Here is a 26,511-nt window from a genome sequence, read left to right as displayed (position 1 = left end):
TATAAAAGAAAAAGATAAAAGTGTAATGCTACGGAAAGTTTATTTGTACCGGTTTCTATCCGGGCTTGAGAAATCGTATTTGCCTATAGCACGATTGAATCCATTATAATCGAGTTCTAAAATTATATTCCAGGTCATGAAATAGGTTTTAGTAGGACGGGGGTAGGGGTTCTCGGAAATTAGAGTCGACTTCGGTAGGTCACCCCTATAATTGGACAGTTAGACAAATCATGCTCTGCAGAATGGTTATTTGACTGTCACCGCAGGGGACATCACTGGTAAACGTCGAACGACCAGATCAAATGAACCTTAAAGGGCACTGAATGCTTCCAATCCTTTAAAATATTTGGTTCATCGAGTCGTTTGTGAAAACGTCCGACCGATCTTTTTATCTTATGAGATTTATTTCGAATCCAATGATTCAAAAATTGCTCAAATAAATATGACGTGTGCTGACAAAACACCATGAAAATTATTTTTCATCAAACAATGTGACTTATTTAGTATCAAACGTTAAATTTAATTAATCGAGGTTTTTAGTTGAGATAAAAAAGTCAATGGATTCGAACCCACGATCTTCGGCTTGATACCACGCTGCTCTACCACTTGAGCTATCGTGACCCTCATCCACTCGAACACCAACTTTCCATCTCAACCGCACCGTTTGAATTTTCCCTCCTTTTTGCCATTTTTGAGATGGGAAGTTGGTGTTCGAGTGGATCGAGGTCACGATAGCTCAAGTGGTAGAGCAGCGGCGTATCAAGCCGAAGATCGTGGGTTCGAATCCCGCTCGTGCCATTGACTATTTTATCTGAACTAAAAACCTTGATTAATCGTAATGTATTAATTGGTCAAGCGGACCACGAAATTGGTGAATTTAATGGTTAAATTTAATACATTTTTATCGATGTTCTCTATATTTTTTCTATAAACAATTTTATTTTTTAAATCTGTACAAACTACATTTTCGCTACAATCATGTTGGAAGCTAAAATCATTGTTGCTCTTCCAGTTTTTCTCAATAGTTCAATATCGTGGCTTAGGAAGGCCCTGGGCTATTTCTGCTTCAGTCACCTGACTGGTTGTAAAGGTGGGTTACGCTGGACATGGATCAGGCAGGTTGCAATGAAGGAAAGTGACAATTTGGGGGGAATTAGTTTTTTGTGCTGAAAACGTAGTAGGAAGAGTTGACATGAGTTTAGAAGACTTTGAATTGTAAAGACTGATCTTTGGATGTTGGAAAATCTAGCGGTGACCCATAGTTCTACTTGAACTGGCTTGTTTTTATCGATTCGTTCGATTTTTTTTATATTAAATTATATAGCAGTCTTAAGCCTCTTTTTAACTTCAGTTTTTCATTCGTGTGTATGACGTGAGTCGTGATAGAACAAAAGTAGCGTACTTAGGAACAAGAATTTTATTTTTTTTTCTTTTATTTTAAAAAACAAATGCAATTGTATGCAAAGTGACCCCAGAATACCTTTATTCAACACGCAATTTATTGGCAACTTGTTGTCATTGGTAGTCATACACAGGGTGAATCATTTTTTGACGCAACATTGGAAAATCAACGTGGGTGCGTTTAAATCTGATTCCAGGCTTATTTCCTTTGATTAATACGTTAATAAAAGAAAGTGAGTCAATTTTCGGTGCACCATAGGAAAATCAACGTTGCTGCGTCTAATTATGACTCGGCAGATTTTATTTTGTTAGTCTCGTACCAAAATATAGGCTCACCATTCGTTCAAATGAGTTTTAGTAGGTTGGAAGGAAAATAAACAAAACCAATATTATTAAAACATTATTCAAACACAATGTACACATTTAAAAAAAATTCTTCACAAATTAATTTGATTATGGTATAAGAGAAAAATTAAATAAATATAACAATCTCCTTTTTTCTGGTAAAAAGTAAAAAAATTAAATAAATATAACAATCTCCTTTTTTGCGGTAAAATAAAAAAATTAAATAAATGTAACAATCTCCTTTTTTCTGGTAAAATAAAAAAATTAAATAAATGTAACAATCTCCTTTTTTCTGGTAAGTAAAAAAAATTAAATAAATATAACAATCTCCTCTTTTCTGGTAAAGTAAAAAAATTAAATAAATATAACAATCTCCTTTTTTCTGGTAAAAAGTAAAAAAATTAAATAAATATAACAATCTCCTTTTTTGCGGTAAAATAAAAAAATTAAATAAATGTAACAATCTCCTTTTTTCTGGTAAGTAAAAAAAAAATTAAATAAATATAACAATCTCCTCTTTTCTGGTAAAGTAAAAAAATTAAATAAATATAACAATCTCCTTTGTTAGCAAACCAAAAATGTTCAACATCATTATAATAATTGTTCAAACAGACCTCCATTTCCTGCAACACAGTAGCCTAGTCTATCGTAAAACGATGATCGGACGAAAAAAAAATACTCTTAAACCTTAATCAAATTATTTGTGAAGATTTTTTTTTTTAGGTTTTACATTGTGTTTGAATAATATTGGTTTTGTTTATTTTCCTTCCAAGCTACTAAAACTGATTTGTAACGAATGGTGCGTCGAAAAGTGACTCGCATATTGTTTGGTATGAGACTAACAAAATAAAATGTGCCGAGTCGTAATTAGACGCACCAACGTTGATTTTCCTATGGTGCACCGGAAATTGACTTACTTTCTTTTATTAACGTATTCATCAAAGGAAATAATCCTCGAATCAGATTTAAACACATCCCCGTTGATTTTCCAATGATGCGTCAAAAAATGACTCACCCTGTATATTGCAATGCTGGGGAAACATAAAAAAAACCCTATGACTAACATTTGTTGTGATACGAGTGTACTCTATGAATAATATGCTATGTATGAGTCCCTAGTGTATTTCATAAATTAAATAAATAATAAATATACGTACATAATACGTAATAATACATATGCACATATATGCGCACATACCTACATATATTTATAACAAACCTTAGAATAAATAGGTAATAATAAATAGGTACATAACTACATGAATAAATTAATTATATACAAACAAATAAAATTAATTATTTAAATAACGAAGTTAGGCGTTAATAAATTTAAGCCTCGCCTTGACGTCCCATAGTGTTTTGGGTTTGGCTCTGGGTGCACGTTTTTGTCCAATATCTTGAACTAATCTTATGGCGTTACCAGGACATTTATCAAAAAAATGTGACAATTGGTTTCTAAGAACTCGCGCAGAAATTGCACTCCGGAGTTTGTATGTAGTTCATCTATCTTGGTTTCTAATGGGCAGTTAGTGCATAACCTTAGGAACTTATTTTGAGTTCTTTGCAGCTTGTTATAATTATTGTTCAAAGTTAATCCCCAAGCAGCGCATGCAAATGTCAACACTGGCCTTACAAGAAATGATGAATGATGGAGTGAGTGCGGTGTTCAATCCTTTTTAAAAAGATAGTTCCTACTCACAGTAAGTTGTTTTGCAACGATACGGATTTCGAGCCCTTCAGCTCATCATCAGATTGAAGGATTTCTACGTCTCTCGACATGAAAGAGGACAAGAGGACATTTCAGGAAATCCTTCAACCTGACGATGAGCTAAGGGCTCGAAATCCGGATAGTTGGAAAACAACTTACTGTGATTATGTGTGGTGATTAGTGACCGTTAATCGATATTTATTTAGAAATCGTGAGATGGGGTCTGGTGTGATGTAGGTTTCAGAAAAACATTTTCTTTATCGTGCCAACGTTTCGATCTTTATTGAGATCATCTTCAGGGCTCAATAAAGATCGAAACGTTGGCACGATAAAGAAAATGTTTTTCTGAAACCTACATCACACCAGACCGCATCTTACGATTTCTAAATAAATTACTGTTATTATTTTTACATGTGTTTTTCCTTTTTGTATTAGTTCATTGATATGGGCTGTAAACGTTAATTTACCATCTAGCCGAACGCCGAGGTACCTCATTGAGAGGGACCAGTTAATTTCTCCACCATTAAGGTGAATTTAAGGTCTACGATTGGGCGCCTTTTTCGTGAAGATTATGGACTTCAGACTTACTTCTGTTCACACTTATTTTCCAGTTAAAGTACCCGACGGTCCTCTCTGCTGCCCTGCTCAATCGATTCACTATAGCACGCACCTTCCATCAAGAATTTTATTGAGAAATATTGGATGATAGGTTTTGTTTCGGAAGGTAAAAATAACTCAATTCCCCCAAAAAGTACCGCGTTCGCTACCTCGAGTTCCATATAAATTCAAGACTAACCTGGAGTACACACGAGTAAAACGACAGGCATTAAAAAAAGTTTCGGTCTACTCTGCATCCTGCAGTCACTCAATCTAACAGGTATCAACTATAAACAAACTGACAATCTACAAGGTAACACTAAAACCACTTTGGACATATGGACTAAAACTGTGAGGCACAGCTAAACCTTTCAACAACCAGGCAATACAATACTTTCAATACACAATCCTCAGAATCACAGTCAATGCTCCTTACTACGACCACAGTAACACCTTCATAATTACCTCAAAGTCCCTTTCTTGCAAACAATAATCCCCAAAATATTTTCTATTTTGCAAAATACTCTGCTCTCACTGCGATAGACTTGCCCAATCCAATAGAAACTGTTTGAAAATCCCAGATGACTGAACAGGAAATGATCGCGACGTACCAAACGGCGTATGTACATTGCCCACTAAAACAAACCGACAACCTGGTGGAAAATATTTTTAAGCAGGCATTTTTCTAGGATCATGGTTATAGTTTTTTATGCTGTGGAATTATTCGAATGAGAGTAAATTCTACGATTTGCAAGTATTTTTTTACTCTCTACTTGTTACTCAATATTTTCAAGAAAACTTATATCTAATTAAAAATAACCAAGAGATCTCATAATATCACGAATTTTTACTCTTTAAATATTTCTAAACTTTTCATAAATAACGATTAAACCTTTAAGAATTTCTGCATTATCCTTGAGGTTTTATTTAATTATTACACTATATAATTTTTTTATTTCTTACAAACATACCACAATTTATAATGTTCAATCGGCAACCATGTCCTTTCAGGTGTGAACTGACCACCTGGTTTTTGCAGGAAAAATGGCCAACTTTAGAAATGCTCATTTTCTCAACTTTTTAATCACAGACCTGCGCCTGGTCTCATATTTTAGAAAATTTTACTCTCTACAAGATGGCTTTTTAAATGTTTTCCTAGCTTCAGTCATTCATAAGTAAATTCAAAAATTCGGGAACAGATTAATTTTCTGCACTTTTTACTGAAACTTCAAATTGAGCTGTGCGGCCAGGAAATTTTTGGAGCTTTTTAAATTTTAATAAGCCTTCATTGGTCACTAACTCTCCCGATTTTACGGTACATAAAACTACTGTTTCAATACGGTATTCGAATCTGAACTGTCACAATACCTGTGAAATAGGAAGAAAAAGTTGAATTTCCTTGAGGTAAACAAGTGGTTATCGAAGCAGAAGCATTCCGCATCCCAAAAGGTCAAAGTAAGAAATAGAAAGAATTGTCGCTTCCCTGTTCACTTTATGAAAAAGTTCTCGAAACAAAAGCTGTAAAGGGAAAATTTGCGAAAACATGACGTCCAAAATTTATCCATTCTTGAAAATCAGGAGAGAGAATGACTGGTTTTTTTCCATGAGCACGTAAAAAAAGGCGAATAACTCGAAAATTGAAAGCTTATTAAAATTTCCCATCGATTGCTGTAGCAGGATTTCCTGGCTCCATAGCTCAATTGGAAGTTTCAGTAAATAGAGCAGAAAATTAACGTGTAATTAATTCGTGTAATTTTGAATTTACAGATAAATGACTGAAGCTAAGAAGACATTTAAAAACCATCTCGTTCAGAATAAAAATTTTTAAAAATATGAGACCTAGCTCAGGTCTGCGACTCAAAACACTGATAAAATATGCATTTCTAAAGTTTGCCATTTTTCCTGCAAAAACCAGGTGGTCAGTTTTTTCATTTTTTGATGGGCAGTGTTGTTCAAACGTAAAGAGAATATGGTTGCCATTAGAACATTATAAATTGTGGTATGTTTGTAAGAAATAAAAAAAATTATAGTGTAATAATTAAATAAAACCTCTAGAAATTCTTAAAGGATTTATGGAAAGTTATTTATGGAAAGTTTAGAAATTTTTATAAATAGAAAAATGAAAGCTTATTAAAATTTCCTATCGATTGCTTTAGGGCGCCGCTCGGGACGATTTTCTGGCTCCATAGCTCAATTGGAAATTACGGTAAAAAATAAAACGCTAAATAAGGCAGATCTGTGACTTAAAAAGGTTGAGAAAATATGCATTTTCAAAGAGGGACATTATTTCGTGCAAAAACCTGGTGATTGGTTTTTTTTATGAGCAGCATAGTTGGGAGAACTGGAGAACCCCTGCTTGTCAATTCCCTTCATGACACATGATCCATGTTTTTTGTGAATTCTACCCAATACAAAATGTAAATAAGGTTAATGATTGTAATAAATATATTTTAAAAAATTATCATAGGGTTTCCTTCTTATTTTTTTAACGCAGGTTTATTTTCAAAGGCTTACGGATGAAAATTGAAAGTTGGATTTTTCCCACATCAACATTCGTTTTTTCATCGTCCTACAAAGCGTTTATCGGTTTATTGAATAATTCTGTTCCCAGGAGAGTTAAAGGTTGCGGTCAGCCAGGTTGAACCGCATGGACTGACGACGACCGCAAATAAACATTGCCCGTCTGGACAAGGTTATTTGACGAAAGATTGAATTATGGCTACATTAGGAAAGGGAAGTTTTAACTCCGTAAAGTGATAAAGGGTGCCAACCCCCGTAACCCATTCCAGTGATTTTCTCCGAGTTCATTCCCTTCCATTAACAACTTTTGCCCGTCTCAGTTGCTTACCCGTCCCCCACCGAATTCAATTGGGGACGGGCCCATTCTAATTTGGAAGAGCGGACATCTAACGCTGCCCGTCATGATTAGGTTGTCAACGAAACGAGGATCTTTTTTCTTTATGACAAAGTACCCTTTATCAACATTTGGTAAAAATAAATCTTTCAAACTGTTCGTATATCTTGACAGCTAAGCCCAACGCTCTTGTTCCACTGCTGCCTCCAGCTGAAGAATACAGATGGGGATCCTAAAGTTTTTCATCTCATTTCACGACGATTGTATTTAACAAATCTGTTCGTAATCCTTTTGTGTCAATTTTAAGAGGAGTTGCATACCCTTAAACCTCTTTACGAATTTCAATTAATTCATTTTTATGGAAGGTATTGGTTGAGATAAAAAAGTCGGTATTACGTGTGGGATTTGAACCCACGACCATATATATAAAAATTCGTAAAGAGTCCATTAGAGTTCTTGGTCCGATTGACCAAATAACTTTTTTCAATTAATTAATCTTTATGTAAGGAATTACTTGAAATGAAAAAGTCAATGTCATGAGCGGGATTCGAACCTACGACCTTCGGCTAAATGCGCCGCTGCTCTACGACTTGAACTATCGTGACTTCGATCAACTTCCAATCTCAATCCACCCTTTCGCATTTTCCCTTCTTTTTTGCCATTTTTCAAATGTCGTGTAATCTATGTCGACAAATGAAATGGCCACGGAGAGCTTTAGTGAAGATATACTTCAATTTACTTATTAAATCGATTAGAGTTCGTGGTCCGATTGCCCAAAATAAATTTTTTTCAGTTAATTTTTATGGAAGGTTGAAATAAAAAAATGTCAGTGTCACGAGTGGATCGAAGTCACGACAGCTCAAGTGGTAGAGCACCGGAGTATTTAACCGAAGGTCGTAGGTTCGAATCCCGCTCTGTTAGCTGACACTGACTTTTTCATTTCAAATAATACTTTACATAAAGATTAATTAATTGAACAAAGTTATTTGGTCAATCGGACCAAGAACTCTAACGGACACTTTACGAATTTTTATATATATATGGTTTTGATGTCACATTCGTTTTAATCTTTTGGGAAAATTTTTAAGTTGAATAAAAGTTGTGTGGTTGAAATGAAACTTAGATTATAAATGGGATGTGTGAGTCATTTTTAGAATTTGACGGAATATTTTGGATTGTTGCCATTAGAGACTTTAGCAATTTCACTTTTGGGGTTTGGGGTTAACACACCAAGTTGTGGTCAACAGATTATCCATTTTTCGCCAAAACCTGTCAAAAACTTAGGACCTAACTAGACATATCTCTGTTACAGAAGAACTAGCAAAGAAAGTAGGTTCAATAACAAATAATATTTTTTTAGTCACTTACCTATAAAGCTTACAATAAATATGATAATAAATTATATAACCATCATAAATATGAGGTATCAAATCATTTCATAAATGTATATAAAGAAAAATAACAGGAAAAGCCAATAACAATTTTATTTATATTTTTAGCTAAAATTGAGACATTTTATGTATAATGACATGTCACTGTATTTAAATTTAATTGGAAATCCTGTAATAATTGGCTTTCCGAGAATTTTAATTTATGGGCGCACGTTTATAAAAGGATATAAAATTTCCTTCGGTTTAAATTTATATACTGGTGATGCGAGAGAACTGCCACAACAAAATCGCAGGGTATATTTATTTGTGTGGTGATTAGTGACCGTTAATCGATAATTATTCAGAAATCGTGAGATGCGGTCTGGTGTGATGTAGGTTTCAGAAAAACATTTTCTTTATCGTGCCAACNTATATATATATATATCAGGAATTGCTTTACCTCTGTCATCCCACTGATAATATTATACAACTGATAACGTCCTTAAAGAGTTCCTGAATCCTGATTCTACTGTTTCCTCGTGGTTTTCCTTACCTCATTACTTTTTGTTTAGATATCATTACTCAAAAACCGAAACGTCTAGACATTTTCAAAAGCACATAGTTATAAGTACAATTGTATCTTAGACTAGTCCATTTTTAGAAGAGACAATTATTTCATAATTTTTCGCTCAAATGGATATGGGATAATGGGTAGCCCAGGTCGAGTACAGTCCGCGGTTCCATCCCTAAGGCTTTGCCTATGTTATTTATTCCCTCTATTTTTGGTTTGAATATAATTTTAACGTTTTTTATGTACGACTTAAAATTTGCAATTGTTATAGTAATAAAGGCATATTTTTGTAGCCAATTAATAACAATATAATTAATATCTTGTTTATTGACCTAAATAAAATTGTTCTTACTATATTGTTTTTGTTATTGACTTATTAGCAGGAAAGCAATATTTTACAAACGTGTCCCAGTCTGGTTCGTCTCGTAAAACTGAGTTTATTGCCATTTGCCCAGGGCGAGTTTTATTATTTCCTAAACGCATCCCACGCTCTTCTGACCTATAGGGGGGAGAGTAAAACGGAAAGGAAATAATCTTTTTTATTTCCTCTTTCGTTTCTTTTAATAAAAGCCACTCTTAAAATCTGATTAGAAGAAAAGACGTATTACTTCGTTTTACGTTAAATGAAACGCCCCTATTCTAAAGTCCTGTCGAAAGGGAATTCAGCGCAATCAAAACGAGAGGCTTTTTGCTGGAGCAGGTGTCCCACCACGTCAAATAAGAGGATAAGATAATTCAACTTATAGAGGTTTTATTCTGGACCCTTTCACTTTGATTCTCTTTTCACTCTTTTCAAAATAGAACTTAAGCCCCTTCGTTTTACTTATCGCCTTCTTATTTTTCCATTCAATTTACACAACTTTTATGATTAATAAAATTGAGCAATATAGAAAAAAGATTTTATTAATATCCGTTTTTAAAACAGGATAATCCTTGTAAAAAAATCTAAATTTTGAAAATTTAAGTATATTGATGATGATAACTATTGTGATGGAAGATGTTTTGAGCCGTAAAGCCAGTTGAAATGAAAAAACCAAAATAATATTTCAATAATTACCTTTCCTCCTTGGATTATTTGGAGATGGTTAGATGCGGTCTTGTGTGAGGTTTAAAAAAACATTTTGTTATTCGGCCAACGTTTCGATCTTTATTTTGATCAACTTCAGAGCCAGGGATTTACAAACATTGTTTACATTCAGCAATATATTTCCTAGGATCGGGAATGTGGTCCAATGAATGATCTGGTTTTAAACCTCGCCAAACGTTCGGTGTTTTATTTCACCTTCCTCAGAGCTAGATTCTCTGTCAGGGTTTAAAATTGTTTTCTTTCATCAACATGTATAGGTATTTTTGTCTCGCTTTTTGTCATTTCATATTCAATAAAAAATAGCACATATAACAAACTATTATAACAGACAAAATCTGAACACAGACAGAATCCTTAACTAGCCCTTTTTGTTCTCTACGTTCTGATTTTGAATTCACGATACCTCAAGTGGTTAAGCGGCCCATAGACGGTCAATATAATTGTACAATATAGATTGCACAATAATTTGACGGTTGCCCCTTAACGTTCAATAATATTGTACAATAAACTTGAATAGCTTGAAGACGATATTGAAGTTTGTGCAATATTTTGTGCACTAGTTGATACTTCACAAACTAACTGATATTGCGCAATAATGCCAACATTTTCAACTTTTCGTTAATCATGCAATGTATTGCACAAACTTTCAATATCGTCTACACACGATCAATTAAATTGCACAACCCAAAATATTGTGCAATAATATTGATCGTCTATGGGCCGCTTAAGAGCAGCGGTGTATTGAGCCGAAGTTCGTGGGTTCGAATCCCGTTCGTGGCACTGACTTTTTTATTTCAACCAAAAACCTTACATAAAAAATTTATTTAGAAAAAAAGTAATTTGGTCAATAAACCACTAAATACAACGGAATTAAGGATTGTTTCACACAGTGTGACGCATGGAAGATGTGAAAATTAATTTATACAGTTATGTACACAAAGTAGAAATTTTAGGTTTAATCAAAGTATTTGTACTCACTCAAAGTGTGTCACGGATGTCTTTATGTTGAAATTATTAGTGAGAAATGAACACAGATCAACACGTTAGCACAATAAATTTTTTTCTACACCTACACCACACAAGATCTCCAATTAATCATTAATTAACGGTCACTAAATAAAACACAATTTTCGACGTCGTTCTACCGCCCCCTCAGTCCTAAGCATTGGCTAGACTTGGCCTTTCTGCCTCTGAAAACAGATTCCTGGGTCCTCGCTCGATCTTAATCAATCCAACCGTCCAACCGTTGAAAATGAAGAAAAATACGTGTTTTTGCGTTGCGAATAAGTAAAAATAAAACTTGGAGAAATAACGTGATATTGAGTTAAATTTCGTCCCCCGGATGATCTACAAAGACAGACTGACTAGAATCATAAGCCTTCCCGTGGTAACTTGCAGTAGACAACAAAGCGACAGTAGGCCTAAAAAAATAATTTTTATAAACATTAACTTTAACAATTATTATTGTCATAAAATCATGATTACAAGCACTATCAAATATGAAGTTTTCATCAATTCTTATTCAAATCACGATGTACATATACATTTTCTTTTCTCTCTAATATTCAATCATTTCAATTTGAGTGATAAATAAATTCGAAGGAGACATTTTCAGAAGCAACAAAGCCAAAAGTAATAGATGTCATTTCTTATTTTAAGCCTTCTAAGATAGAAGGAAAATTAAGTTTTTCGCCTCATCCTGGGAAACAACGAATTGCTATTTCATAACCTTGCATCTTACTTACACTCTAAATGCTTTATTTCTATATTTCTTTTATTTATATATATTTATTTTATTTATTGCTATCTGTACATAATATACATTGAGCAAATAGTCTATATTTCTATGTTATTTTTTTCCTACTTGGACAGTTGTCTTGCATTAATATTTTTGGGGGTTTAGAAGGTAGACACTCACTATTTATGAAATTTCACTTTCGGCATATTTAACTTTTTTAAAATATATATATATATATATATATATATATATATCGAGGATCGAGGACACGATAGCTCAAGTGGTTAGAGTAGCGGTGTATTTAGCCAAGGTCGTGGGTTCGAATCCCGCTCGTGACGCTGATTTTTTTATCTCAACCAATACCATTCACAAATATTAATTAATTGAAAAATGTTAATTGGTCAATCGGACCACGAACTGTAATGGAGTTAATTAGGACTTTTTGGTTCCATATTGAATGTAGAATCTACGGGAAAATTTTATAACACGAGTAGCGAACACCCTGTATATACATTATTATAAAACTATATTATTAATATATAAAAGATTACTAATATGAATATATTATTAATATAAAAAAATTATTTATAGAAGGAAAAAGGAAAATTGGCGGGTAGTTTATTTGATTGACCACTCACTAAATTACTATGTTAAAAAATCCAATTATTTTGGTTTTATACAGGGTGAATTGCTACTCGTGCTACAAACTTCTCCAGTAGATTCTTCACCCTAAAATGAACAAAAAAGTTCATATTGTCCATGGTCCGATTCTCAANGAGAATCGGACCATGGACAATATGAACTTTTTTGTTCATTTTAGGGTGAAGAATCTACTGGAGAAGTTTGTAGCACGAGTAGCAATTCACCCTGTATAACTTGTAGTGATTATTTTGACTTTTTTATAGTCGGAGGATCGTACCTCAGTGAATCATGAATAAATAGAACAAAAAACGTTATCTTCTCAACTAAATATATTGTAATAATAAATTATAAAAAACGATAAATGCTTAATCACAAATTACATTTAAAAAATAAATTCCCAATCACAAATTATAAAAAGATTAATGCTTACAATAAGAATAAGAAAAATACTAAAAGGAAAAATTAACCAAAATTCTTGTGCATGCACAAACAGAAACACTTACTGTGTGTGTTGTGTACAATGTACCTTTAACTAAATTAAAATCAAAAAACATTAACTGATGACACTTTATAATCAATTTTAAAACTTAATACGGGCCACGTTTTTCTTCTCACCTTTTCTTCAACAAGAATGAGCCGGTCAGTTCTATCTCCTCTCACACTAGTTCTATGTTTTTCTATTAGTCTCAATGGTGGGGAGAAATAGCGGGCTTTATGAAATCAACGTTATAAATACTCCCAAGGCATACAAAGAAAAAAAGGAAAAAATGAAAATCGTTCGGGATACAAAGAAAAACCACGCTCTGCTACCACTATTTGTAGTGATTATTTTGACTTTTTTATAGTCGGAGGATCGTACCTCAGTGAATCATGAATAAATAAAACTAAAAGACTTTATCTTCTAAACTAAATATATTGTAATAATAAATTATAAAAAAAAGATCAATGCTTAATCACAAATTACATTTAAAAAAAAAGAAATTCCCAATCACAAATTATAAAAAGATTAATGCTTACAATAAGAATAAGAAAAATACTTTACAATTTTAAGTTAAAATCAAAAAATATAAACTGATGACACTTTATAATCAATTTTAAAACTTAATACGGGCCACGTTTTTCATCTCACCGTTTCTTCAACAAGAATGAGCCAGTCAGCCCTATCTCCTCTCAAACTAGTTCTATGTTTTTCTATTAGTCTCAATGGTGGGGAGAAATAGCGGGCTTTATGAAATCAACGTTATAAATAGGCAAACAAAGAAAAAAAAGGAAAAAATGAAAATCGTTCGGCAAACAAAGAAAAACCACGCTCTGCTCCCACTATTTGTAGTGATTATTTTGACTTTTTTATAGTCAGAGGATCGTACCTCAGTGAATCATGAATAAATAGAACAAAAAAACTTTATCTTCTAAACTAAATATATTGTAATGATAAATTATTTAAAAAAAAGATCAATGCTTAATCACAAATTACATTAAAAAAATAGAAATTCCCAATCACAAATTATAAAAAGATTAATGCTTACAATAAGAATAAGAAAAATACTTTAAAATTTTAAGTTAAAATCCAAAAACATAAACTGATGGCACTTTATAATCCATTTTAAAACTTAATACGGGCCACGTTTTTCTTCTCGCCTTTTCTTCAACAAGAATGAGCCGGTCAGATCTATCTCCTTTCAAACTAGTTGTATGTTTTTCTATTAGTCTCAATGGTGGGGAGAAATAGCGGACTTTATGAAATCAACGTTATAAACTTTACAAATAAACAACTCTGAAAAATTAGTGTAGCAAGCGGGATTCGAACCCACCCGGTGGTCGTTGGTTTGAATCCCGCACGTGACATTATTTTTTCAACTTAACCGAACTTTGCATAAATATTATAAAACCGTTAAGTATAATATTTCTGATTGTGTATTGTATGAAAAATCAATAAAGACCTTTATCTATCTATCTATTTTTCTGAATTGTCATGAATTATTTAAAGAACTTAACCTTTGCAGTTATTTTTTATAATTGATTAGAAATCATTGTTTAGACAAAGTTGTGGGTATTTCATTTAATAAAATAGTAAATTCATCTTGTCTTTTAAATTATTTTAATATTTTACACGTTTTTCCAAAAGGTACTTAATAATTATAAAAATTATGTTTTAAGTATGGAAAGTTACAATCGCAATGTATTATTTTTGTGTAAAACATGGGTATTTTTGGTCTAATGCGAAATCAATGAATAACATGAAATGTTCTGCTATTTCTCTTTGATTTGAAGAAAACCTCAATTGGAAAAATATATCGGATGTAACGTTCATTCTCGAAATTATGAAGTCGACGTCAGCTTGTGTGCCTGTAGTAAGGCCGTCGGTGGGGTTTGTATTAAAAATATATCAGGAAGGGAAGGAAGTTGTCGGGCCTCTCCTGTGGGGGTGAGGGGGATCTTTGGGGAATGTATTTGTAATTTTGCGGTCCGGTCCCTCAGGGTTTTGTTAGGGCGGGGGCGAAAGCGGCCACTATTGACAAGCCCAACAACCCCCAATATCTCACCTTCTTTGTCTCTTCCCACATTTAAGGTCACATTCAATATATCCGGCACATCCTTCTCCACCCACGGACATTCTCACTGTCAGGCATTACTTACGGTTTAAGGAATTCGCGGGCCTTTCTCGAATTGCTGGAAGCGTTAGAAAGATTTGAACCATATGAACTCTCTCCTTCATGAAATATCCTCTTTATTCTGCATAGTTTTCATTTTACTGAAGCAAATAATTAAACCATGTTTACGTATTACGTTGAAAGAAAACATGTCAATACAGTAAAAACAGAACAATATTGTAAAACAAGTGGCTTGAAATTTTTAACTCTTTTATATCTCAAACGGTAAAGACTATATTTGCAAATTTCAAAAAAATTAAATGCAACATATTTATGAAATGTCCACCAATGTAGTAACATGTATAAAAGATTATATACACCCTAGCCATCCATAACCAAACCTCCCTGCCACTTGAGAAATTTATTGAGGGAGTTTCCTGAATGTCTCAAACTTTGTTAAATAACACCACAAAAAAAATAGTGAAAAAAAAGTCGCGATAGTTGAATGCAATCGACCTAATAACATCTGTTTTATAAAAAATCTTTGAAAATTTGAAAAAGGATACATGACAATTTTAACACTCTCTCATTATCACAACATGGTTACAGGAAAAAATTGTAATTGTTTGTGAATTTTATTTACTAACAATTTCCCCAAAATAAATAAATTACAATTAATTAAGGTTTTTAGTTGAGATAAAAAAGTCAATGGCACGAGCGGGATTCGAACCCACGATCTTCGGCTAGATACGCCGCTGCTCTACCACTTGAGCTATCTTGACCTCGATCCACTCGGACACCAACTTCCCATCTCAACCGCACCTTTTTAATTTTCCCTCCTTTTTGCCATTTTTCAAATGTCGTGTAATCGGGTTGGATTTGAAAAATGGGAAAAATAAAAAGGTGCGGTTGAGATGGGAAGTATAAATAATTATATATATAAAAGGGAATTGTATAAATTCATTTTTTCACCCTAGATGTATTTGTAAAATTTAAGCAATGTTTATAAATCCCAGGCTCTGAAGATGATTACAATAAAGACCGAAACGTTGGCACGATAAAGAAAATGTTTTTCTAAAACCTACGTAACACAACACCGCACCTCACGATCTCCGAATAATCATTCTTATTAATTTTTATTTTATTCTTTAATGTAATTAGTTTTCTTATTCAGTTAATTCTTTTTTAAGTTTAATTCTTTTTTTTCGTTATAATTTTTAATCCATTATATTTTGTGGACCGATTGACCAAATAACTTCCTTCAAATAATTAAATTTTTATGTAAGGTATTGGCTAAAATGAAAAAGTCAGTGTCACCAGCGGGATTCGAACTCAGGTCCCTCGGGTGGGAAGTTGGTGTCCGAGTGGATCGAGGTCACGACAGCTCAAGTGGTAGAGCAGCGTCGTATCAAGCCGAAGATCGTGGGTTCGAATCCCGCTCGTGCCATTGACTTTTTTATCTCAACTAAAAACTTTAATTAATTGTAATATATTAATTGGTCAAGCGGACCACGAAATTAGTGAATTTAATGATAAAATAAATGAAGTTTATGAATTTTTTTATTGTTGAAATTTTTTACCAAGTTTTAAAATAGAAAAAAAGAACAAATATTGAAGTTAAATGATCACGAAACAATCGGTTTAATATTGAGATGAATTATATATGAACAAATATAAAGTCTTATTATAATAATTAGTCACATTATAATGTACTAAATTTAAATAAATTTTAAAAAATTTCCCTTTTTAGATAAACATCTCCTAACTTGTTTTTGTAAATTTAAAACTAAAATTTTCCTTTTTTACAATAAAAAAAATAAAATTATAAATCAAAATGTCACGAGCGGGATTCGAACCCACGACCTTCAGCTAAATACTCCGCTGCTCTACCACTTGAGCTGTCGTGACTTCGATCTACCCGGACATCAACTTCCCATCTCCTGGTGTATTCCTCCAGTGCAGCCCAATTGGATCCATCCAACAAACTTAAAATTCCTTTTCGTACAAATACCCGAAGAATAATCTTCTATATTCAGAAAGAACAAGGCCATAAAATGGAAAATGTCCTCTCTTGCTTTCAAGTAACAAAGGCGGATATTCTTCTCGTTCAGAAACTTGGTATGGTTTGTAGTTCATGTTAATCTACTCGCCTCTTAACTTCACCAACCATTTGATAGATAGAAGATCTAAATGTTGCTTTTTTTCAAGCAACTTGCACACTTTACATTTAGTTCCCTGTATAGTGTTTGATGTTGGGACATCATGGTTCTTGCCACAAACTCCTCTCTTAGGGATTCTCTAACCGATATAATTAAAGAATGGAGGTTGGTTTTAAGTGCACAGGTGTCACAAAAATCAAAATTAGGGCCAAGGATAACGATGGAATCATGTTTACGAGCTAGTGCCTTCCATTCAAATGGCTAAAATAGCCATTTTTCCACATTCCACTTTTTCACACGCCATGATCTTTGGAAGACTAATGCGATAGTAAACCTTTAATTCTCGACATGTATTTAAAGTGCGAATTAAAAATAAAAACATATATTGGCTAAATGGGGACCCAAATCCGTTGTATAACGCGAATGAATTTGTGAAAATATTATTAATTAGAAAGTAGTACATTTAAGTCAACGACGTTTATAAACAATATAAATTGTGCCTGTAATAAATATTATGTGATTCTGCAATTCAGTGATTCTGGTGACAATGTGTGTGAAAAGACATTTTCTGAGATGAAAAACTTGAAAATTATGTAAAATATCTACACAGGTTAAAATAGGAATTTAATTTTTCACATTAGTAAAAATCTTCCACATTCAATTAGTTTATAAATTTTTTAAAGCACCAGAAATGTTGTGCATAAATGCAAAAATATTCCGTCCTGACAAAAACGTGTTTTTATTTTATTTTGGACATATAAAAAATATATTCACCCAAGTTTCAACCTGGCCCATCGAACCTGATATCGTTTACGATTTTGCCTCCTTCTAAAAAAGTTTTCCGACCTATGTGCTATACTTATGATGTATAAATCAGGCTGATCTTACTAGTTATATTATTTTTAAAAAATATTAATTTCCAATTTTAGTAATTGGGAAAAGCGTCGAGATTAGTTTAGTAAGTAGAAATTTAACGAGCATCTTAACGACAGAGTTTCCTGCCACTCTCATCTTAATTGACTGTCACTCATTTAAAAGATTTATTTTTTACAAACTCAAATTTAGAAGGATGAAAAATTTCATTAAACGTTTTATGTTTACCTTTTATAAAACCGCTCTGACTTTTGTCTGTGCAGATGATAAACAAAATTATGCTGTTATGAGTTTATCAGCAAATCCATCTGGTTTTTATATATAACAATTCAGAAGAACATACTATCTTTTTGTGGTAATTAAATTGTGAATTTTTGTTCAACGTTTGGGAAATTGCTCGGGACACAATGTATAGGGTCGTATTTGAAACTTTGAAGTTGAACTGGGCCTGAGTATAATTTTTATCCAAAAAAGGTAAAAATATGAAAACTAAAAAAACATTAAATACATACTTTTTTATAGCGTCATTGATTCAAGATAAATTCAGCCGGGCCATCTAAAAAAAAGAACCTACACCACCCTAGAAATCCTGAAAGGTCATATGTATGTAAATATATTACAATCGTAAATAATTTCCATATGGCTTTCTATGATCCAAATAGTCATAGAATTTTTTTCAAATGCAGGACTTTTACTTTGCATTTCTTAATTGGACGGAAAGAAGATATACATTAGGAGCTGTCTGATCAAGTGGACTGTATGGGTTTAAAATTAAACTAAAATGAATTATAAAATAAAAAGGAAAAAAAACACTCACCTCCGGTGACGATAGTCCAGCTACCTCAACTGAGGTAAAGGGGGATGCAAGGAGGAAAATGGTCGGAAAAGAAAGGAAAGTCGGGACGGGGACCTTCACCACGCAGATGTCTCAGGAACTTCACCAACCGGAGCGATGACGATAAATTCATAAAATGAAGACAATAAACGAAATAAAATAAACTTTAAGGCTGGGCCCCGGAATCTCGATACTAAATAGGTCACTTTTTCCAAGTCCGAGTAGTCGACATTCTTGTGGACCAAAGTGGTGAACAATTCACAAAAAACCGGCCAATCCTGTGGTGTACCATCAAAGTAAGGGAGTTCCAGTCGCTTCAGTCGTTCTACCGGCTCGGACTTGGACACTAAACTTGTGCCTTCATGTCCGGACTTGTTGACATTTTGCTTAGTAATTGATGCAATAAGTTCTAGCATTTCCGACAAGTCGGTGAATTTTGGAATAAAATCCTTGTTTAATTGTAAGGAAACTTCATTCATCCGAAATTCAACTTCTTCCAGTTCGTTTACAGTGGAATCATGCAGTGAGTAGGCATTCTGAAAAAAGCTCCGGTTTTTGCTTTCGTCAATTTTTCTTCCGAACTCATACAATCTCTACCCTAAGCAACAACTTTTCTCTTTTAGCGGTTAGTATTTTTAGTACGTTTTCTGGTTTGGACTTCTCCATTTTTTTTAATTGTTAGAACCAACGTACCGACCCAAGATTACGAAGATCACGAACTCGCCGAACGAACGAAAATGAATGAATTAAATTAAATTAAATTAATCAATTTAAGGAAAATTAATTCGACAACCCAACTGATTCCAATCCGGCCCGGAGGACCAAAATGTCTGATCAAGTGGACTGTATGGGTTTAAAATTAAACTAAAATAAAATGAATTATAAAATAAAAAGGGAAAAAAACACTCACCTCCGGTGACGATATTCCAGCTACCTCAACTGAGGTAAAGGGGGATGCAAGGAGGAAAATGGTCGGAAAAGACAGGAAAGTCGGGATAGGACCTTCACCACTTAGATGTCTCAGGAACTTCACCAACCGGAGCGATGACGATAAATTCATAAAATGAAGACAATAAACGAAATAAAATAAACTTTAAGCTGGATCACGACTTATAATTACAATTCCTAAAGACGACGACACAACGAATTCAAGCCTCGATCTGGCCGGAACAAGGCCGGAAACATGGCGAGGGGTTTTCCGAAATCTTATCCCGAGTAATCCTTACGGCGTAAACAGGAGCATTAGATGTTCATGACTTAGCTGAAATTATATACAGATAGGCATAGGGATAAAAGAGGCGGCCACAAGGCCTACTGCACCTCGACCTGAAATTGTGCTCCCCTTTTATTTACAATTCATTGGCCAGCTTCAGGTTATTAACCAGCCTTCACAGCTGTGCCAGCGGCTCCTAGGATCGTTTTTATTGTCCTAGTTGCAAGAACTTGCACCTACGGTCTATACCTTCGCATAAAAATAAAATCTGTTCTGCGGTTTCCTCCTCTTGCACGCAGTATCTGACTGTACGCTTATCGGGTGCATGTACCTTCTTAAGTGGCAGTGCCCTGTCAGGAATCCAACCAAAATCCTGGTTCGGTTACGGTTGTCTTCCAGTAATCCTTTTGTTGAAATTATAGAAGTATGTTATATTTCGTTAATAATTATTTAAATAAGTTCATGCCTAAAAGCGATGTTTATAAAAAAAAACGGTTTTTTTTAACTAAACGCTTTTATGTTCACGCAGAAAATTTAAACATTTTTCTTGTGTTATCCGTTGTAATAGTAAAAAAAATAGATTTTGAGGCTTTATATTATGGATGGAATTAGTTTAGCCCGCGCGCGTTCAAGGGCTATTGTGAGCCACTTTCTGTACAGTATAATAAACCGGTGCTTTTATAGCGGCTACAAGGGCATTCTCCAAGTTCTTGTTGTAAGTTTCGAAACACTTCCCCTGTAAGGGAAATGTTGCATTTCAGCAATTTTCAAGAGGATTCTTGTACTCCTTTGTCTAATCTACACGTCCTTTTTACATAGATGCCAGTTCTCATCGAACGATTTATTTTCCGTGCCTGCTTGTGAATCCTGTTGATTAAAAAAGAGAATCTTTTTTTCCCCCTTCATTCCCTTTTAGAATCAAAGGAATTTCCCCCTTTTCACATAAATTTTTAATCTATTCTTACGTTTTTTACAAGAAGATTTTCATTTTTAATGAAGTAAAGAATTTTTTTATGGGAATGGTATCGAGGTGGTCATTGCTCACGGATTGCATTACTGATATCAGATATTTTATCCTTTTAACTGGTAGATATGCTCTGTTACAACTACAGACATAGTCGACATTGGTCATCTGTTACTAGTCCAATTTTTTAATGGGGCTTTTATTGGAGCACGTCTTGATGTTACTGTTTTTACTTTTGTATGAGGATTTTTGTAATTGTCTTGCTTGTCTCTTGCCTAAGTTCATAGCATTTTCATTACTCTGTCCAAGCCTTCTTTTTTATTAAAGTGGTTCTTTTTCAGTTATGAAATACCAGATTAACAAATAATATTATTAATTATATTATAGTATTAGTATTAGTAATGATAATGGCAAAAAGAAGTAAAAATTCGAAAGGTTGTAAATTGAGTGGGAAGTTAGTGTCCGAGGTGATCGACGTAACAAATGGTAGAGCAACGGAGTAATGAGCCGAAGGTCGTGGGTTCGAATCCCGCTCGTCGCACAAGCTTTTTCATTTCAACCAAAACCTTACATAAAAAGATTAATTAATTGTAAGAAGTAATTTGGTCAATAGACCATTAAATATAATAGATGTAATAAGTAATAATATTATATTATTAGATTCACTAGTTTTCGTGGTGACCAAATTGACCAAGTTGACCAATTAATATTTTTCAATTAATTAAGGTTTTTAGTTGATATAAAAAAGTCAGTGTCACAAGCGGGATTCGAACCCACGACCTTCAGCTTGATACGCCGCTTACTCTGCCACTTGAGCTATCGTGACTTCGATCCACTAGGACATTAACTCCCAACTCAACCCCACCTTTTGAATTTTCCCTCCTTTTTGCCATTTTTCAAATAGAAGTTAGTGTCCGAGTGGATTGAAGACACAATAGCTCAATTGGTACAATAGCGGCGTATCAAGCCTACTCTTGGGTTCGAATCCCGCTCGTGACACTGACTTTTTTATCTCAACCAAACATCTTAATTATTTGGAAAATTACATTATTAGTATTAGTAGTAATAATATTACAGTATTAGCAGTAGGAGTAATAATATCATATTATTAGTTATATAATATTATTAGTTATAGCAAAAAAACGTCCCATATGGGTATTTCTGGTGTGCCGTTGAAACTTTCTAGTTTTTACCTTTCTAGGCAAACTCAGATTACTAGAGTTTCTTGTTCTGTGAGTGTTCCATCTAAATACTATTTCTGGTATACCACAAGGATTATTAATGGAAATAATCTGTTAAAACTTGAATTATCTGGTAAACTTTCTAGATCTGATTTTTTCTGGTAATGTTTTAAACGGTGTGTTTTGTCAAGATCAATATGAAAAAAGACGTATGATTGGTGCAATCTAGCTTTTCGAATAATTGTCTGTTATCTAATAAAAACAAATTGTTTGTAATTCCTTTCATTTTTAGAAGAGTAGGTAAGCTCGAAGAGTGTAAAAATTTTTACATACTTGATGGAACTCTATTGCTCATGTGAGTTATTGGAATTAACTAATAAAATAAAATAATTGGGGTGGTTTTTCAATTATAATTTAACTCTGAAAATTCATATTGATTTAATTATTCGTAGAATAAGCAAACGTTTTCATAAATTTTATGTTTATAAATCAATAGAAATTACTTTATTATGGAATAGCACAATTTATTCTGGTTTATGGAATTATTACTTGGGCTGGGACAAAAAAACTGTTATCTTAAACCACTTACGGTCACCCAGTATACGCCCTTCAAAATCATTTTTTAAAAAATCTCAGATTTTGTACCAAACTTTTATACACAGATTTTCAAGCTTCTTGTATCTGTTGTTTTAAAAACAAAATCATACTTTTGAAGCCATCTTCAATTGTTTTGTATTTATTATAATTTTTCATTAAATGTTGCCTTTAGGTTTGTGTACAATCTTAAAATAAGAATTAATTATATTCTTACTAATTTTCTGAAATCTGAAAACATAAGATTTTTTCTGTTTGGCAATTTTTCATTTTAGAATTACATCTAAAAATGTACACTAGTTTTTATTTTATTGTTATATTGTTTTTGAAGATTTTTTATTTTTATTTTGTTAAAAGAGTTTGTATAATTTATTATTTATAGACTTGAACAACTTCCTGTTTTCAAGCAAAAGCTATTCACTTAATGATAGCAGGTTAAATGAAAGGATTTATTCATAAATTTTACATTTTGTATGGTTATAACGCATGCCTGCGCACCCTGGGTACAAAATTATTTAAGACTATTATGGCTTTACTTTTAAAACAAACCTTTGAGCCTTTTTTATTAGCTCGGTAATAAACAACTTATTTTTTCAAGATATATGATTTTAAAAATAGATTTGAGGCACACAGCTCTATTTTAGATTATTAGGAGATCGTGAGATGCGGTCTGGTGTGACGTAGGTTTGAGAAAAACATTTTCTTTATCATGCTAACGTTTCGATCTTTATTCAGATCATCTTCAGGGCCTGGGGTTTATAAACATTGTTTAAATTATACAAATGCATGTAGGATGTGAATCAAAGTATTTGTACTCACTTTGATTGAATTTACAATTTCTAGAATTAATAATTCCCAGGCCCTGAAGATGATCACAATAAAGATCGAAACGTTGGCATGATAAAGAAAATGTTTTTCTAAAACCTACGTCACACCAGGCTGCATTTATGTTTAGACCTATGTTGAACTGTAAATATGTACAAAAATTTGAATTAAATGAAAACAATGTAAAATGTAAACCACCTTTGTTCCCATTTGGGTAGAAAATGGAATAAAAGTAAAAATAAAATTTATATGCCGACTACTGCTGAGCTTCAGTTATTCAAAGGTGGTTGTCGTCGAGAGAAAAATGGTCGTGGATTCTAATGGACGGCCAGACTTTCATCAAAGAAAATATATCATATCTTCGGCCAGTAATTTATCCCCAGGCCCTTATCGACGTGGCCTCTTATCGCAACCGTTTGCGAATATTTTCTCACCCATTTACATATTATCGACGTCTCCGGGTGCATTTATTTGGCAATACGGTCAACGAAGATTTGTGCGAACGCTGTTTGAATTTATATTCTCAATAGTGGGGGAATTTAATCGTTTAAATTTTTGCAAACAAAACTGTCGATTATATGTTGGAATTCGTACCAATCGGGTAATCCGTACTCGGCATGAAGTAAAAACGAGGGACAGTGGACTTCAAACCCAACAATATTAGTCAAAATCCACAAATTTACATGTGTTTTCAGGTTAGAATATTTACACTGCATTACATCAATGCGCGCGCACACACACAATGCTAAAGTGATAACTGTTAGCCCAAAGATCAGTTGAAAATCTAGGAATTCAATCATAAGAGACTCTCCCAAATTTAAGATGCACAATCCAACCACCCACACCAACACAATCTGTCAGCACTGCGACACATGATACACAGACTAAAAACAATCCCACTCAACACCGAAAACTACAACAAAGAACTGCAAACAATAACAAGCATTGCAATAAAAAATGGTTACAAAACAAACACCATACAGAAACTCCTAAAAAACAAAACAAAACAGCGAAACAACGAAACACAAATCAACAACAAATGGACAACATTCACATACACAGGAAAAGAAACCTAAAAACTAACAAATCTGTTCAACAAACTGGGACTGAAAACAGCACTAAGGACCAACAATAACACAGGTAAACTACTAAAAAGAAACATAGACACAACTAACCCGCTTGACAACAACGGTGTTTATAGCATCACATGTCAATGCGGATACGCTTACATCGGACAGGCAGGAAGGAAACTAAGAGAGCGATTCAAAGAACATCTTAGATCCTTCAGAGACAATGACGGAAAATCAAATTACGCCACACACTTAATACACTACAACCACGAACCAAACACAATAGAAACAAGCATGAGATTAATACATAACGCACAAAAAGGACGAAAACTAAACATACTGGAAAACCTCGAGATATACAAACAAATAACACTTAAAGACGGAAAACTTATAAACGCACAAACAAACTCACAATCACACATCACTAAAAACACTCCATAACAAAAAACGAAAACGTTCAGAAGAACAAAATATCGCAACCAACACCAGGAAAAAACAAAAAACCAACAACGCACAAATAATAACTGACAATGGAAATAACCGCCACCAAGACCGACCAACGAGCACGGAGACCACGCCCCCTTACGCAACGCCCCCAGCGACAAGCGACGGACGCAACACTATATAAACCCCACTCAGACTAAATGACAGACAGTTTTTCACTGAAGATGGCGTAATGCCGAAACGCGTTTGAATAACTCAAACAAAAAACCCGCGAGTGAAGACAGACCCAGTAGTGCCCGTGTGCCGGTTCAACACTTGACCTAATGTTATACCCCTCGGACACCAACTTCCCATCTCAACCTACAACCATTCGAATTTTTCCTCCTTTCCAATCAGTCACAATAGCTTCCCGCTCGTGACCTAATTTTTCATCTCAACCAAAAACCTTAGATGAAAAAGAATAATTAATTGAAACTTTAATTTACTACATTTACTACAATATAAGTATCTAATTTTAAATGGTTAAATGTGAGTTTTGGGAAGCCCTGGTTTGGAGTAGAGTATAGTTTTTCAAATCCAAAGGCATTTCGAACACACTTCTCATTGACGTCTAAAATATTAGTAATTAAGTTTAAACACTTTTAAAAAACAAACTAAGGGTCTAAGAGGCCGGTCGAATTCAATTTTCCTTCTACGATGCCAATAAAGCCGGACTGATAAGGTTTTAATCTGGTCATCGATGTGAAATTCAACCCGATTCTGAAATCATGACATGATCGACACCAGGAGGAAATTAAGTCAATCCGGCGGATTAAGGCCATTTCCATAAACAGAATTGATCGCAAATAATCACCGCCGACATTATGCAAATCCGAAATACACTATTACCCAGTGTTTATAAATTGAAACTAATGCTTTTCCCAAGGACAATTAAACTAGAGTGGGCGGGGTGGGCGCGCCTCTTATCCATTAAGGGGTGAAACGTTCACTTCAAATGGATTCAATCCTCTTAACCTGTTTGCAATGCCGCTGGAGATATTTTCTTCGAATAAAATGGTTGCACGAAATGCAGAAAAATATTAAACTATCATCAACTTTACTTTAGAAAAATATGAATTAACAAAAAATTTATGTATGAATTTTTTTGTTCAATTAAACCACAAGCATTTCTTAAATTGTGCGATTATTTAAAAATGTATAACAAGTGGTATAATAATATTCACTTGGTGATCGCCAACACATGGCGTGAATGGTTTGAACGATCGACCATCGGGTAATTAGTCGTGATGGGTCATCCAGATAATCACGATCCTCTGACATTTCAGACATCTGGTGAAATCAGATTATGTAGTAATACATTAGGGCGAAGAGATAACACGTGTATTAGAAAATATTGGGATTTAGCTAAATTTACGACGACCATGTGGTTCCTTACATGGGTTTTTATTT

The 26,511-nt window shown here is 33.6% G+C and overlaps 1 protein-coding gene across 1 annotated transcript in view; it reads left to right on the top strand.

Moving 5' to 3' along the window:
• Positions 1-26,511, top strand: part of LOC106673932 — a 423,722-nt gene that overhangs the window by 340,296 nt on the left and 56,915 nt on the right. The window lies entirely within an intron of this gene.

This window comes from Cimex lectularius, unplaced genomic scaffold (genome assembly GCF_000648675.2).
Source record: "Cimex lectularius strain Harlan isolate CLEC.00 unplaced genomic scaffold, Clec_2.1 scaffold15, whole genome shotgun sequence".
Lineage (NCBI taxonomy): Eukaryota > Metazoa > Arthropoda > Insecta > Hemiptera > Cimicidae > Cimex > Cimex lectularius.
The sequence above is the reverse complement of the archived record's forward strand: the minus strand, read 5'-3'. Positions and strand labels throughout refer to the sequence as shown.